Consider the following 14,212-nt stretch of genomic DNA (forward strand, 5'->3'; position numbering starts at 1 on the left):
CCACCTCCCACTCTTGTGAGCACCATCGCCCAACCAACCCACCAGCACCCCCTCTTCTTTTCATCCCTCTGTTTGTGTGTGTGTTTGTGGTGTGTGTATGTGTGTGTGTGGCACCCTGACAGGTGAATTATTTCCCTCTGCGGGCATTTCTAATTGGATTTTCCCTCGTTTCTAAGAAAAAATCTATGGAAAAGAATTTTTTGTTTCTATTTCAGTTGTGCTCTGATGTTGTTTCTCTTTTTTTATGTGGCTGTGACGACCTTCTGCGGAAAGCCACCCCCAGCCGCTCGGTGGGAGCCCACCCTTCGCAGTAGGTGACAAAATCGTGGGGTGGGGCAGCTACAGCAAAATAAACTATATAAAATAATCAAATTCCGGGAGAAAACAATTTTTTTTTCAATAAAATTATTATAACAATTATTACTATATATTTAAAAATGCATTTTGATTCTACAAAAATATTCAAATATATTCCTGGGAATGCAATGTTTTGGTTTGTGTGTAGAAAGAGAGGAGCCAACCGGTCACCCAGCCACCCACACGCAGCAGCTCAGCCACTACCCTCTGCATGACCTCTGCCCACCTGTGCAACCACCCTTCATCCACCCACCACCCCCCACCTGGTTTCTACCACCTATTCAGGGATGATGACGTCGTCGGTCTTCGCGTTTCGCGTCGCTTTCGTTCTTCATCGTGCCTCACTTGGCCTATTCTTGTTGTTGTTGCTGCTGGTTGCCTTGGCCGATTCTTTACTAGTACATAAAGCCCCCGTCTATATACAACATGCACACGTATGTATGTATATATATATTTACGATATAGATGTGGTAAATGGCCACGTCGTCGTTGCCTCATGGCAAAAGTTCTTCTGAATTTCTGATGTTGCTCTGATAAATACTTCACTGCGCCATTCTCGGTGGCTCCCTCTCCCTCGCTCACTATTCTCCTCTCACTTGCTCTCTCGCTCGCATGTTTGGGTGTATATCCTCATGGAAAATCGGAGGGGGCACATTCGACCCACCCATCAATGCCAAGCACTTTGCAGCATTATGTGGAAACAACAACAACTAAAACAACAAGAACGACAGCAGCAGAGAAAATCAATATGGATGGACAAAGACTATATACATATATCCATAGATATGTATGTAAATGTATGTTTGTAAGTATGCAAATGGATTTACAAGGCTATATACTCAAATGATGTTTGGTGGTCAGACGCAACGGGGCGGATGAGCGATGTATGATCCATACTTAAGTATCAAAAATCGGAAAGCAAAGAACTAAGTAGTTATAGTTGCTGTTTTTCCTTTCCATTTTCGAAAATAAGAAAAACTATTGCTTGAATCACAATGAATTAGCACCCTAAACTGCATGAGTAATGCAAGATCTGAGCGGTTTATACGATGCTTTGTCACTAAAGCGACGTCCATGATGATTCATGATGAGATCCGATCGATCCTCAATTCGATCGCATTGCGAATTATATATGTTAGTGGGCTAATATTCGTTAGAAACGTAGAAAAGTCATATCAGCTCGACGATAAGCAGCCACATCTGTTAAGCAAGTCCCCGTGACTGAGCCAGAATAAGTCCGCCAAACCGGCAAACCAGCAGTCGGCAGCTCGCAATTGATCTATCTATATAGCCCTCAGAATTCTTTACTATATCTAGAGCAGAGCCCAAAGACGCAGAAGCTAAAGTGAGCTCAGGTGAGCTGTATAGTTTTTTGTGTTTTATGGGCCAGTCGTTGGAAAACACGATTCCCAGACGATTTCGATAATCGAATAGAGTCGAGTTCGGTGGACATTCCGACTACATACATATATGTATGTCACGGGACCAGGTGGAGAACTTGATGCTACCCACTTGATACTTGCGGAGAAGCACGGATGATAAGAGAGACCTTTCAAGAACAGGGGGTTTCCGTTAATATAGCTCACTTTTTGACCACCCTAGATGATATTGAAAAGAATTAGACAGTACGATCTATAAGGTTTTAGAATTTCGGGACACCTTTAATATTACTCTCAGGCTATTGTCTTTGGGACCTTGAGTCTGATGAGACACGCGGCTGCTAAGCTCATCCGACTGATTGGCGTCGCCAGTCGATGCCATTCCCATTCCCATTCGCATTCCCATTCCCAGTGCTCATTCCATTTATATTTTCATTTCGAGGCGCCGATAGCGCTGGCTGCAATTTCCAGTTAATTGCATTTTGTTGCCGACAACGCTAGTTGTAAAATATTTGTGTATAGATTTGGGTTTCTTCGTGAAGAGGCGCCAGATTATGGGCCCCATAAGGAAGAACCTTGTGCGTTTATGTAAACATTGCAAATCAATCGAACTATCTGCCACTTGTGGGTCTCGCCTCACCCCTCTCCTGTTGCGCTCCTAATGACTTTCGAGATATTCCCCAGTTCCGTCTTTCAGCTGCGGTTACTGTGCAAGACGAACAGATGCCGGATTGTTCAGGTTGCACTATATATTTTTGTGCTTTATTTTTATTTATTTTTTTTTCATATTCCCAGCCCCCAGAAGCTGTGTAATCGGGCGAAGAAGTGCCCACAAATTTGCGGTTGCTCCATCTGGTCGCCGAGTTGATAAAATAAATATGCGGCCCGAAAAAAGGGAAGTCACATCGGTAACAGTAAGTGGATGCCGCAAAAGTACTTGCGATAAGCAAATCAGCAGCACCCTACGTACAAACAGAAAGGCATTTAAGTTTTAAACGAATTTTTATTAAATATACCATACAACAAATTTGATATGTTATAATATTTTAGTACTTAAAACTTTAAGAAATATATTTTAAAAAGTTTATAATCACAAGAGATATGCTTATCCGCAAGAACTGTCACTCGAGTGACGATTTCAAACAGATTCACTCGAAAACCCTGGACTGCGGTTGACCATTTTGCATGGGACATGCTAAACGAGCTGGCTATGTGCATTATAATTACGAGCATGATAATAATAATACATACAATTGACGGGGTAACTCAGGGGCCCAAATCGCACCGATAAGATTGAAAATTTGCGGTCATCTATCTATCTGGCATGTCCCATGGGAACTGGAAACGAATTAAACAAATCGGAAAGTTTTTGAAACGGAGACGCTTCCAGGAATTTATTGCGCTGCTACACTTTTCATTATCCATGAGTGGGCAGAAATCAAGACAGACAGTTAATTTAATTACGTGGATGCATGGCGATCATTGATCTATATAAGAAATGCGAGGCATCAGCGAAATCCAAACGCGAAGCGGTAAACTAAGACGCAGTATGATATGTAAAAGTAACTGTACGTGGGATCACAGTCTCAGCAGCTTTTAGGATTTCAAGGGGGTTTTTTAGGGGGCTCTCTGAATGTCTGAGTTTACATTCAGAATCGGTGTATATTTATTATATATTGTTTTCATTATGCTGAGTGCTGCGACGCACTCCCTAATGATAATGGGTAAACAATCCTCGCCAGAAGACGATTCCCGATTCACTGGAGCACGCGTCTGGCAAGTGGAAAGTGGTGTACGATATCTATAGCTTTCTTGCTGGCTGGCCATTAATCATGCATCATCCATCCACTTCTGACCCACCACCACCTGTCGCCCTGTTGATCAATCCCCCCTTTATATCTAAAGTACAAATACCCATGTATCCGACCGATCTCCGATTTCATTATGTGCATGTTGCAATTAAATGATTCTGATGTCTCCATTGTACACAGACAGACAAGAAGAACAACATCTTCGCAGCGACGAATACACATGCATGATATTTCGATATTTTCGTTTTTATTTTTCTGTATTTCATACTTTATTTAAATCGCAGTGGCCTGATTTTTATCTTGGCAATGCACTTTTTTGGTACTCGAATTCTATGTGGACTTCGATGATGGGTTTTTGGTGGGCTTCTCGTATTACCACCGAGAACCCGAAAGGGGCTGATATTTTGGCTGCCTGGGTTTTGACTTCCACATGAGTGAGCGCTTTTTTCTCTCTGGCCAAATTCGCTGATTCTGTGCAAAAGTCAATTGCGTCTGTAGATGTACACATACCTATAAATATATACACATAACTTTGCTTTGGCACAAACGAAATTGATACATTGGCGCACAGATTAAGTTAAGGTGAGATTGCTGGGGAGCTTTCCAAAGGGTTCTCAAAAATTGATAAGCTAATTTCGAACTTTGACGTAAAATCGTCTAGTGTATGTATGTCCAACTTTCATAGCACTCGATTTTTTATCAATCCGACCTATAAAAATGGTTGGACATTTCACAAAGTTTGTGGAATCAAGTAAATGCTTCTTTTTATTGCTTTTAATAAGGCAATGTGTACAGAATATATCCATTTGCTTAGAATTATTTAGAATTTAGCTGTTTAAATGTGCAAAAATCAAAAACTGATAAAAATCTCTATGGGGTGCACAGATCTCGCCAATTTAGTGACTTAGGGGACAGGCTGGTTAAGTTTTCGTTCTGGTTTCCCCTCTATCTTCGGGTGAGTCACTTCGTATTGGGTGAACTTCGATCGCTTTTGCCATATATATTTATCACATGAGACGGCCATAAACCGAGGGGCAAAATGATAAAACGAAACCTTGATATAACTTCTCCTGCTGACATTTTTCGTTGGGCTTTTCTTTGTACATACATACATTTTCGAGTGTCCCACGAGTTTGGGATCTTACATTTTCAAGGGGTGGGTGTGCCGGTTGCTGGGCGTTTGGGCGGCATTATTCATGGCGCCTAAACAGCTTTGGGCAAACACCTCCCAGTAATGCCACCACACACCCCACCCCCCAGAATGTCTATAGCTGCCCCGACTCTACGATTCCCTCAATTATAATGAGCCACTTGAGCTTCCAGAGAACCCAGAACTCAGAACCAAGACACGGCGAAGGTTCCTCAATGACAGCGATTGTTCATCGGGGCCAGACGCACAGATACACCTTAGGGTACGCCCCACAGAGCTACAGATACAGATAGAGAATATATATATATATGTCTGTGTGCTGGGGCGACCCACATCGTTTGGCCATTTTCTTATTTACCCTTATCGAAGGCGACGCCAGATTTTCAACGTTTGATAAATGGGGGCGCGCACATTACGAACTTGGGATTCGGTTGGCAGGCAACAGCTATGCACATATACATACTTACACATAGACACAAATAGAAAAAGAGGCATATTTGAATGAAGTCCACCATTATAGAGAGAGAGTATCTCAGCTCCCCTTCCCCTAAATGGAAGCCCCTCTGTTTTTGGGGCCAAATCCCCATCACGGATACTTTTTCCGGATACACAACTTGCATTCCACTTTAGCTGTTTACTCAGCACTCCACAGATTCTGTCCTGATTATTGATGTTTTTCTGCCCACCTATAAAGTATACTCAGAGATACTTTATGTTCTAGGAGATACTTTTTCTAAACGCACTAACTGCTGCATTTTACTGTTTTAACAGATTTCCATTGTATTTGAATAATATCTCAACATTACTCAATATTTCTTCGTGGAAAACCGAATAAGGAGTTCCAAATGGCTTTTGACTATCCCCTCGCTGGCGTTTATCTGGATATTCGACCTAGCGAAGATAACTATATATATTTATATATATATAGACGTTCCGGGCGGGATCCACCGGCGACCTTCTGCCGATATCTGAAATGAAGGCGTCGGCGCGTCATCCGAAATTTTCCCCCAGTATTTCTCCATAACATATAACCCTCGATCGGTTTACATTCGTGACTTGGCATCGTTGTCATCGCAAACAGAAAACTTTGAGACTTCTAAGCCCGAAAGCCGACAGCTCGTTTGGGTTTATGGCCAGGCGACAACAGCAAACGGGAGAGTTGAGGAAGTGGAAATAGAGAAATATATAGAGCAAATGGCATTACAAGTTATCGGCACTGCAAGTTACAAACCCTCAAAAGTTATTGGCGAACAGCGAGAGACTTCGAATCGCGCTTCCCCTTGAAACCGAACAGAGATAGAGTGGGCTATACTACGATAGATAGACAGATACTATGTACTCCCCTCCCGAACGCCCTACTGCCGCCACCCCCTTTGGCCCATCTACAGTTGGGAGGGAGGACTGAAGACTACGCGCCCCACAACACGATTCTTCCCACAGACCTTCGAATCTGATCCGAAGAAATCGATGACGATGACGTTTCCAATTACGATTCTGATGCCTGCCCGCGCTCTTCCTCGCTCACTGATAAGATATTTTGTTTTGAATGATGATGTGCTGGTTGTCATATGTCCCCCACCCTCGAAAAGCTTTTTTGGGGGATTTGTCGAGCATTAAATAATATCTGCATTGGTTGCCAACTGCGTAACGCGCTTCTGCTAAAAGCAACGGCGAATATTTATTTTCGCACGAAAATCGCTCGCAACCTGATCCCACTGCAATGATACTTGACGCCCGCTTAATCGAGCCACTTACTCATAGTGTGAAACATCTTGCGCTAAGTCTGGAATATATAATTGAATTAAGATATAAAAGCCTTAGCTGTCCTCTAGGCTTAACGCCCATAGAGATATCTGAAAACTATTATCAGGCAACTTGTATATTGTGCGTTTTGATTACGCATCAACGGAATGGTCTGTTGTTAAATCTCCTGAGATTTCGGTGACACCTCGATAGAGCTGTTCTGCGAACTCGGTGAGTCCCAGAAAGTTAATTCCCCTTTGAGAACCCGTTGATTGAATCTCTGCATTTTTTCTCGTCTGGGAATGTCAGCCTTGGACATCTCAAAGTTCCGTTGGCAAACCGATGATAAGCGGCCATTTTTGGCAATACTATTTTTATTATTTGTTCTGCGCTCTGCTCTCTTATCGCCGCCGAGTTTAAAATGATTTTTCTCATTAATACCCAGAACAGAAATTCAATTAAAGCACCTGCGATGGACGTGGCTTATCAAGCAGCCGCCCACCAAATGAAAAAAAAAAAACCTTTTGGCCTCGGAGGGAGATATAAATGTATACGAGCGATTGCAGAGCTGCTAGTTCTATTTTGGTGCCTTTTTCGTGGACACTCTGCGTTGACGAAATCTGTGGCACCTTCGCCTGGCTCGCCTCTATCTGAAAACCCGCCAGCCCCTCTCCATTTAACCGCTCAATGGGTCAGATGATTGATATAGAATTTTTTTGGTGATTACTTCCATTTGGCGTTTCTCAATCGGAATCAGGCAAGTGCCAAAAGGAAAAACAAGAACTTTGAAGATAAAAAAGAAAGCCAGAAAAACCCGAGAGAAAAGATTGGAGTGGCGTGAAGTTATATAAAACCATGGTGAACAGCAGTACCCGTTTCGGCGGGGCATTAATATTACGAAATAAAAAAGGTGACGTTTCAGCAATATTCTTCCGAAACAAAATCCAAACTTCATCGCGCATATATAGATTCGATTTTTTTCTCTGTGCAGAATACCTACATATCTGCGTGGCTTTATCTCAACGACGGCTAATGAGTTGTGAGCTAATGACATACGGGGTGGCAGTTGGAGGGGGGCGCGGGGGAGTGTTCTGGGACAACGGGGGAGCACAAATCATCTGTGGCCAACACCCGCCCAAAGTTGTGAAAATAGGCCCCGCGATAAGGGAGTGTGAGGTGTGCAAATACTTTGCGTAGTCGAAGCACCGAACCACCTCCCACATTCCCTCGCCCCAAAAACACACCTTTTGCACCACCTACGCATCCACATCCGCATCTACATCCGCGTTATCAGCGGGACAGCGGGCGGCTCCTTTGAAGCTTCCAAAGGGAGGTGATGGGCCATAATAACTGGCCCAGATATTACAGTGCAAAATGGATGGTTAACGAGTAGATTTTATGGTCTAAAAAGACGAAGAGATTGGATGATTCAGGAAATCATCCTATATTTTAGATATAAAATAGCAAGTAAATTAAAATTAAGAAAAGAAGATTACCCAATTTATGAGCCACGCACCTTTTGGCGATCTAAGCGATGGCATTCTATTCTCACAATCGAAAAAAGTAGTTTCAAATCTGTTTTAATATTTACCCACCGCCACATGTGGCCAAGTGAAATAAGATGTTGCTCAAAATATCTACAGAGATGAGAAAGTCAACAAATATGGGTAGAATCGAGGGGGTGGGAGTAGCGATGGGTGTGGGTGGGGTGGGATGGTGAAATGTATTGTTTACCCAGCTTATTAGCAAACATTCTTATCAGTCAACTCAACTCGGCTCAGTTCAGTTCCGTCAGGTTGGGTCGACATCGATGACGATCATCGGTTACCACGATGACAATAATGAAGATGATGATGGTGCGATCGAGAGATGTCTGTGTTGTCGCTGGGAAAACAACACTCTGGAAACAAGAAAAGTGACGAGACAAGACGGGACGGCAACGAGATGCAATAATCGATAATAGGAAACAAAAGCCAAACGAAATCCAATGCGTCCAAGGAAAACACACAGTATCTATGAGCTAGAGATACAGATGCAGATATGTACTCGGCGACACATGCGAGGCAAAAATGCGATTATTTGCTTAAGTGTAGCTCGATGCGGCTGAAACCGAAAACTCCAGTCGGCCAGATACAGATATAGATATAGATACAGATACAAACCGATCAGTTGACAATCAATGTTCAAACAATAAAGCCGAAAATGAAATTGGGGAAAAAAGAGCCACACAACTTTCAACGTTTATTTTCACAAATAAAATATACAAATAGCGCGAGGCAGCGCCTCAGATTCGGATACTCAATCAATCAATCAATCAGTCATTCAGTCATTTCGTCACTATATGCACATGCACTACCTTCTTTGGACCAAAGCTCTCTGAATAGCACTGAGGCTGTTCCTCATCATCATCGTGATTATCATGATGTGCTATGTGTGTATCCGTACCCATCATCCTCCCATTCGCAATCCCAATTACGAGAGCATCTGTGTTGTCGCATTTACAATTCGCAATTACACTTGAGTAAATATCAACATCAGCAACCAGCCAAGACGATGATGTCTCCAACCTCATCGCAACGCCTTTCTTGGCTGGTGACAATAACCCAAAACCTAATGAGCAATGTATTTTGGCAGAGGAATACGACGAATGCGCGACGAACGAGACGCGGGGTACACGCAAAAAAACAGGGTATACAGGGTATGCTCAAGCATAGTGTATGTCAATGGTACATTCGTCAAAAGAAAAAAATGATCACAAGTAAAAAATCAATCACTTACCTGCGCTCATACAATGTTGAAGCAATGATATTATGCACATAAATATTTCAATATACTTTCACATTCAATTTTAAATTAAATTCAATTCACCAAAAAAAAAAAAAACAAAAAAAAAAAAACCAGAGCAATCTCTTTGGCAAATGCACTGTTGCCTAATTTACTTGCTCTTCGCATACACACATACACTCACACACACGCACTTGTGCAGCGGACCACCCTCGTAAAAGAAAGACGAAATTTACCGTTGAACGAAATAAACTGCGCAATTCATTGCGTTGCACAAGGATCGCATTTAATGGCAATTAATATTGCATTTTGATAACTTTATGGGCACGAAATAAGCATAAATTAACGAAATGCATCACTTTTAGGCTGCGCGAGTTAGAACTGCGAAAACGGTAACGGGGATAACGGTAAAAGTTGCACTTGATGAAAAAACGGCGAAATTAACCATTTAAACGCTAAATTCCTAGCAAAACTAATTGAAAACCGACACAGAAGCTGTAATTCATTTAAATATCACACTTTCAACTCTTTTTGTTAACGTTTAACACCGAAATTGCAACAATTAAAATTAGCGTGGATGCTGCGTGACACCTGCTTTCGATCAACTGACATTGCGGTTATCCTTCTCTCCATCTCCATCCATCTCTCCATCATCTCTGCGCGAGAGCATGGAACTAAGAGAAAGAGTAAAGAGAGAAAGCTCATATACTGTAAATTTCCAAAAAAAAAAGTAGAGATTGGAGACTATTCCCTTTAATCCCTTTAATAATTAATTTATTGTTATAAAAGTATCAAATATTTTTAACAAACGGAAAAATGTCTGCTTAAACATATATTAAAATTAAATAAATTATTTGCGCCCAGTGTAGATGCGCTTAGTAATTTCAGACTGATACCAGACTCCGATGATGATGACGATCCGCGAGATCGTTTCTGTTTCTGTTGGCGTTGTGATAAATATAAATTGCCTGATAAGGCTTGTGTTTTGCGCTCTGTGAAAACTGTGGGAAACAAATAAATACAAAAAAAAACCACCAAAGCACAAAACGCTGGCCAAACAAGCCGGATTCCAGAGCAGTCCACACGATCACCGCAGCCAAGGCCAAAGTCTCGGAAAAAGTGGGTCTTTCTTCTTAAAAAGCGGAACAGACACAGGAAGCGGATGATTTATGACTCATATAGTCCATTCGATTACCAGGTGATATTACCTATAGGTAATAGGTTGCTATTCCTTAACTTATTCTTATTCTTGCATAAAAGTCAGTAGTGATGATTGGAGATAATAATTATGCACGATCATCAAAACAATGCAAAAAGTATGTTTTCCTTACCGTACGCAAAGGATGGATGATGAATCATCCAGCGAAATACGAGTACTCACAACGTAGGAACACCATGAAACTCTATCCACAGTTGAGATGATCCCCCAGTTAAGACATAATGTACACATAGACCCAAGCATGGATCACCTCTTGGAGAAGCGCCCGAAAGTCACCCCCCACTTATCTCAGCCGCACACCTTTGCTTGTCCGCTGACTAAGTGCCGATAGATCTTACAAGGCGCTTTTTATTTTATTTTATTTGATTTGTTTTTTTTTTCGTTTTTGGACACCCCCGCAATGCCCCGCAATTCGCGGCAGCGATACTTTTCACAAAATTCCGCAGATCCCAGATAATGTGAAACCACAATCGAGTTAGCAGAACTTGGTAGTGAGTGTGTTCGACAACGATTTCGAGCGAAGTACTCCATGGGCTACTATCTGCCGGCCCCTCAGCCCCCTCCCCACTCCCCCACGATCATACACGATCCATATTGGTGGGGTATATGGGGGGGTGTATGGTGTATGGTGTGTGTGTGTATATATACGCCACAGCTGCTTATCGCCGGTGGTGTAGGTGCTTCTCGGGGGTGCTGCGATGGCGATGTTTGGTTGCTGGTGCTTTGGATGATGGGTGGGTGCGATACTCAATGAACGCGCCCGATGACGACTTTGATTTCGCTGGGTTTCTGTCGACTGTCGACGCAACTGATTCATGTCCTATGCCAGTTTGTGGCCCTAACTAATTTTGTACTTTAACACTAAGGCATTGTCTGCAGCTTATGGCCAATTGCAAATATTTCCGGTTATTTATAGAACCCCTCTGACTATCGTCTAGTTCTTTCGTTGTGCAGATAGGAACTGAAAGCCACTGACCACGATGATGATGCACAATGGGCTGGATGGCTAGCTACCTAGCTGGCTGGCTGACCGACTGAAGAAGTGTAAGTTTATGGAGCTCCATGTGATTGGGGAGATTGCTCGATGCTTCTGGCGCCCAGTGGCGGCGATTGACGAAATTAGCACGAAAGAAATGCGCCACGAGGTCTTTCACGCCGGAAAACCCCCAGAAACACGCCCAGATTACGGACAAACGCTCGCTGGCCAACTAATGAACCTTATCTCTGTGAGTGGAGAGCCGCCCGCAAGACGTTCGTGAAATCGGGAAGAACGGAGCTCACCTCGGCCATTTCGCTATTCATCACGGGGCAATCAATTTCCGTACGGCATATGATTTAGTGATATGACCGCGGTGTTGCATCAAGCGCAAACCAACCAACCAACCAACCAACCAATCCATCCATCCATCTATCGATAGCCGGCGTCATAATGCCCGACGCCGCTGTATCATAATCATAAAAACCCGGTCTCTTTGGGGGAACAAACATATACATCGATGTACATGGAAGCATGGTACATCTACCTGCTTGAAGAAACGCGGCGCGTGCGCTAATCGGCGACAGTTGTCCAAACCGAAAGTATCTGCAAGCAGTGTATCTGTATCTGTATCTCTATGGGTGCACAATGACCCAAAATGATGGCCAGACGCGGTTCCTGCGAGTGTCGTTGATCCGGCAAAGTCAATTGGTTTCTAACGAGCTTAGCTCCTGTGCAGACAATGTCTGAGTTTCGGGTGTCGTCGCATGAATGGTTGGTTGGGCCATAAATGCAATATTAGCCAAGTTAGTGGAAGAATTCATAGGGAAATCTCTTTCGAAACAGAAATTGACATTCAATATGATGAAAACCAAAGTCATCATTACCTGTTTCGTACTGAAACGACTGATATGCAGCTCCATATCAGCGTGATGTTTTGAGTTCTTAAAACATGATATTTAAACAATCATTTGTGACGAAATTTCATTTTGTTAGGATACTTTGATATTATATCGCATCGAATGCAGGGTATTTCCTCTTAATCTAGTGATTCGAACATTTTCCACCTAATTCAATCGGTTTACAACAGCCCATTAAATGGAAACAAGTGGGGGCCCGACCAGCTTTGCTCACTTGGTATGCACACATATATATTTTAGTACATATATTTGTATGGATTTATAGTTTGTGTCTGCGGCAATAAACACACACACGTAACCCCAAGCAAACTGTGAACTGACGCATTCTACCAGCTAACGGCATTTGTTTGGCCACAAGTCGCGAATACCTCGTTTTTTTTATTCCACGGGCATATTCTCAATTGCAAGTTAAATATGTTTACACAAATAAAAAAAAACACAAAAAAGAGCAGTGCTCTTGTTGGAAAAAACAAATGTTAAAGCATTTTATAAAATATTTAAGTATAAGCCAGGGTATTAGCTAAGTAAACCCAGTTTTCTGCACTTTTATTCCACATTTGTTGTTCCCCTGATTGTTGTTATTAAACAAGCTGTTTGGCTGCTCATAGTTCTTGTTCTCTTGCCGTTGCTTTTACTTTTTGTATTTAGTTTAGGCAAAGCAGAAAACCATATAAGAGTTAAAAAAAAATATGCGAAAATCCAAAAAAAAAAAAATAAATAAAAAAATAGGCGACGCGCGCCTTTTCAATAACCTTTATCAGGTGGGTGACTGTTTTTGTGGGTGGAATTGGGTGGCGGCGGGTGCCCAGTCACCTTGACATGTCACTGGTGACAGCAGCAACAACAATAACACCCATTAAACACGTTAACAAACAACAGCAAACGGGTGCGAATTAAAACAATTATGGCGCTGGCTTTGCTTTTGCAAATAATAATCCCAAAACGAAAGCGAATTTCAGGCATTGCAGGCCAGTACACTGAGCAAATCATAAGCTATTAAAAACAAGAACAATCTAGTGTTTGTAAAATTGTTTGTAACTTTTCTCTCTCTGTAAAATATACCCACAACCAAGTACCAAGTGATAAAGAGCGCAATATTATGTGGAGCAGTGTTGTGAAGGGTGGGGGGGAGTTGGAGTCTTCAATGTTGAAGAGCAGCGCGTGGGATTTTCAGTTGGCAGCATTGTTTGCTATTTGTTTTATGCTAAGCTAAATGCTAACTAAATGTTGGCAATTAAATGTTAATGTTGCCCCTGCTGCTGCTGCCGCTGCTGCTCCTTCTTCTGCTTCGACTGTTACTATTTGCAACGCCAACACTTTCCGTCTCCATTGAAAACGGAAAAATTGAAAAGGGAAATTGATACAGCAACTGCAACCGAAACCGAAACTGAAACACTTTGGTTTGGTTTCTCAGCTGTTTGCATATGGCAAAAATGCAGTGCATATCATATCTGGCTGGCTTTTAATGTATATTTAACACGCATTGCCATTACCATTATATTGTTGTAGTTGTGATTGGCGTTGGCTGTCATTGTTGTTGCCGTTGTTACTGTGCTTAATTGTATTTGTTGTATTTATTGTATTTACTGTGCCACCCACGCGCATGCGCAACCAACTCAAAAAGACAGTGACGCAAGCGGCGAAGTTTTCCAATCGCTTTCAATGGAAATTTGCATGCTTTTCGGCACTGAATTCATGAAATAAGTTTATTAGATATTAATAATATTAAGAGCTGAAAAATTTCTATGCTTATGATAAGAATACACCCATATAGAACATAATTTTGCCACTTTTGAGCGAGCTTTAGTTTTTAATCGCCGAACCACTGTGCGAATTTTTCAAGTTCATTATAAACAAAACGTAAATATTATTA

Source organism: Drosophila simulans, chromosome X (assembly GCF_016746395.2).
Source record: "Drosophila simulans strain w501 chromosome X, Prin_Dsim_3.1, whole genome shotgun sequence".
NCBI lineage: Eukaryota > Metazoa > Arthropoda > Insecta > Diptera > Drosophilidae > Drosophila > Drosophila simulans.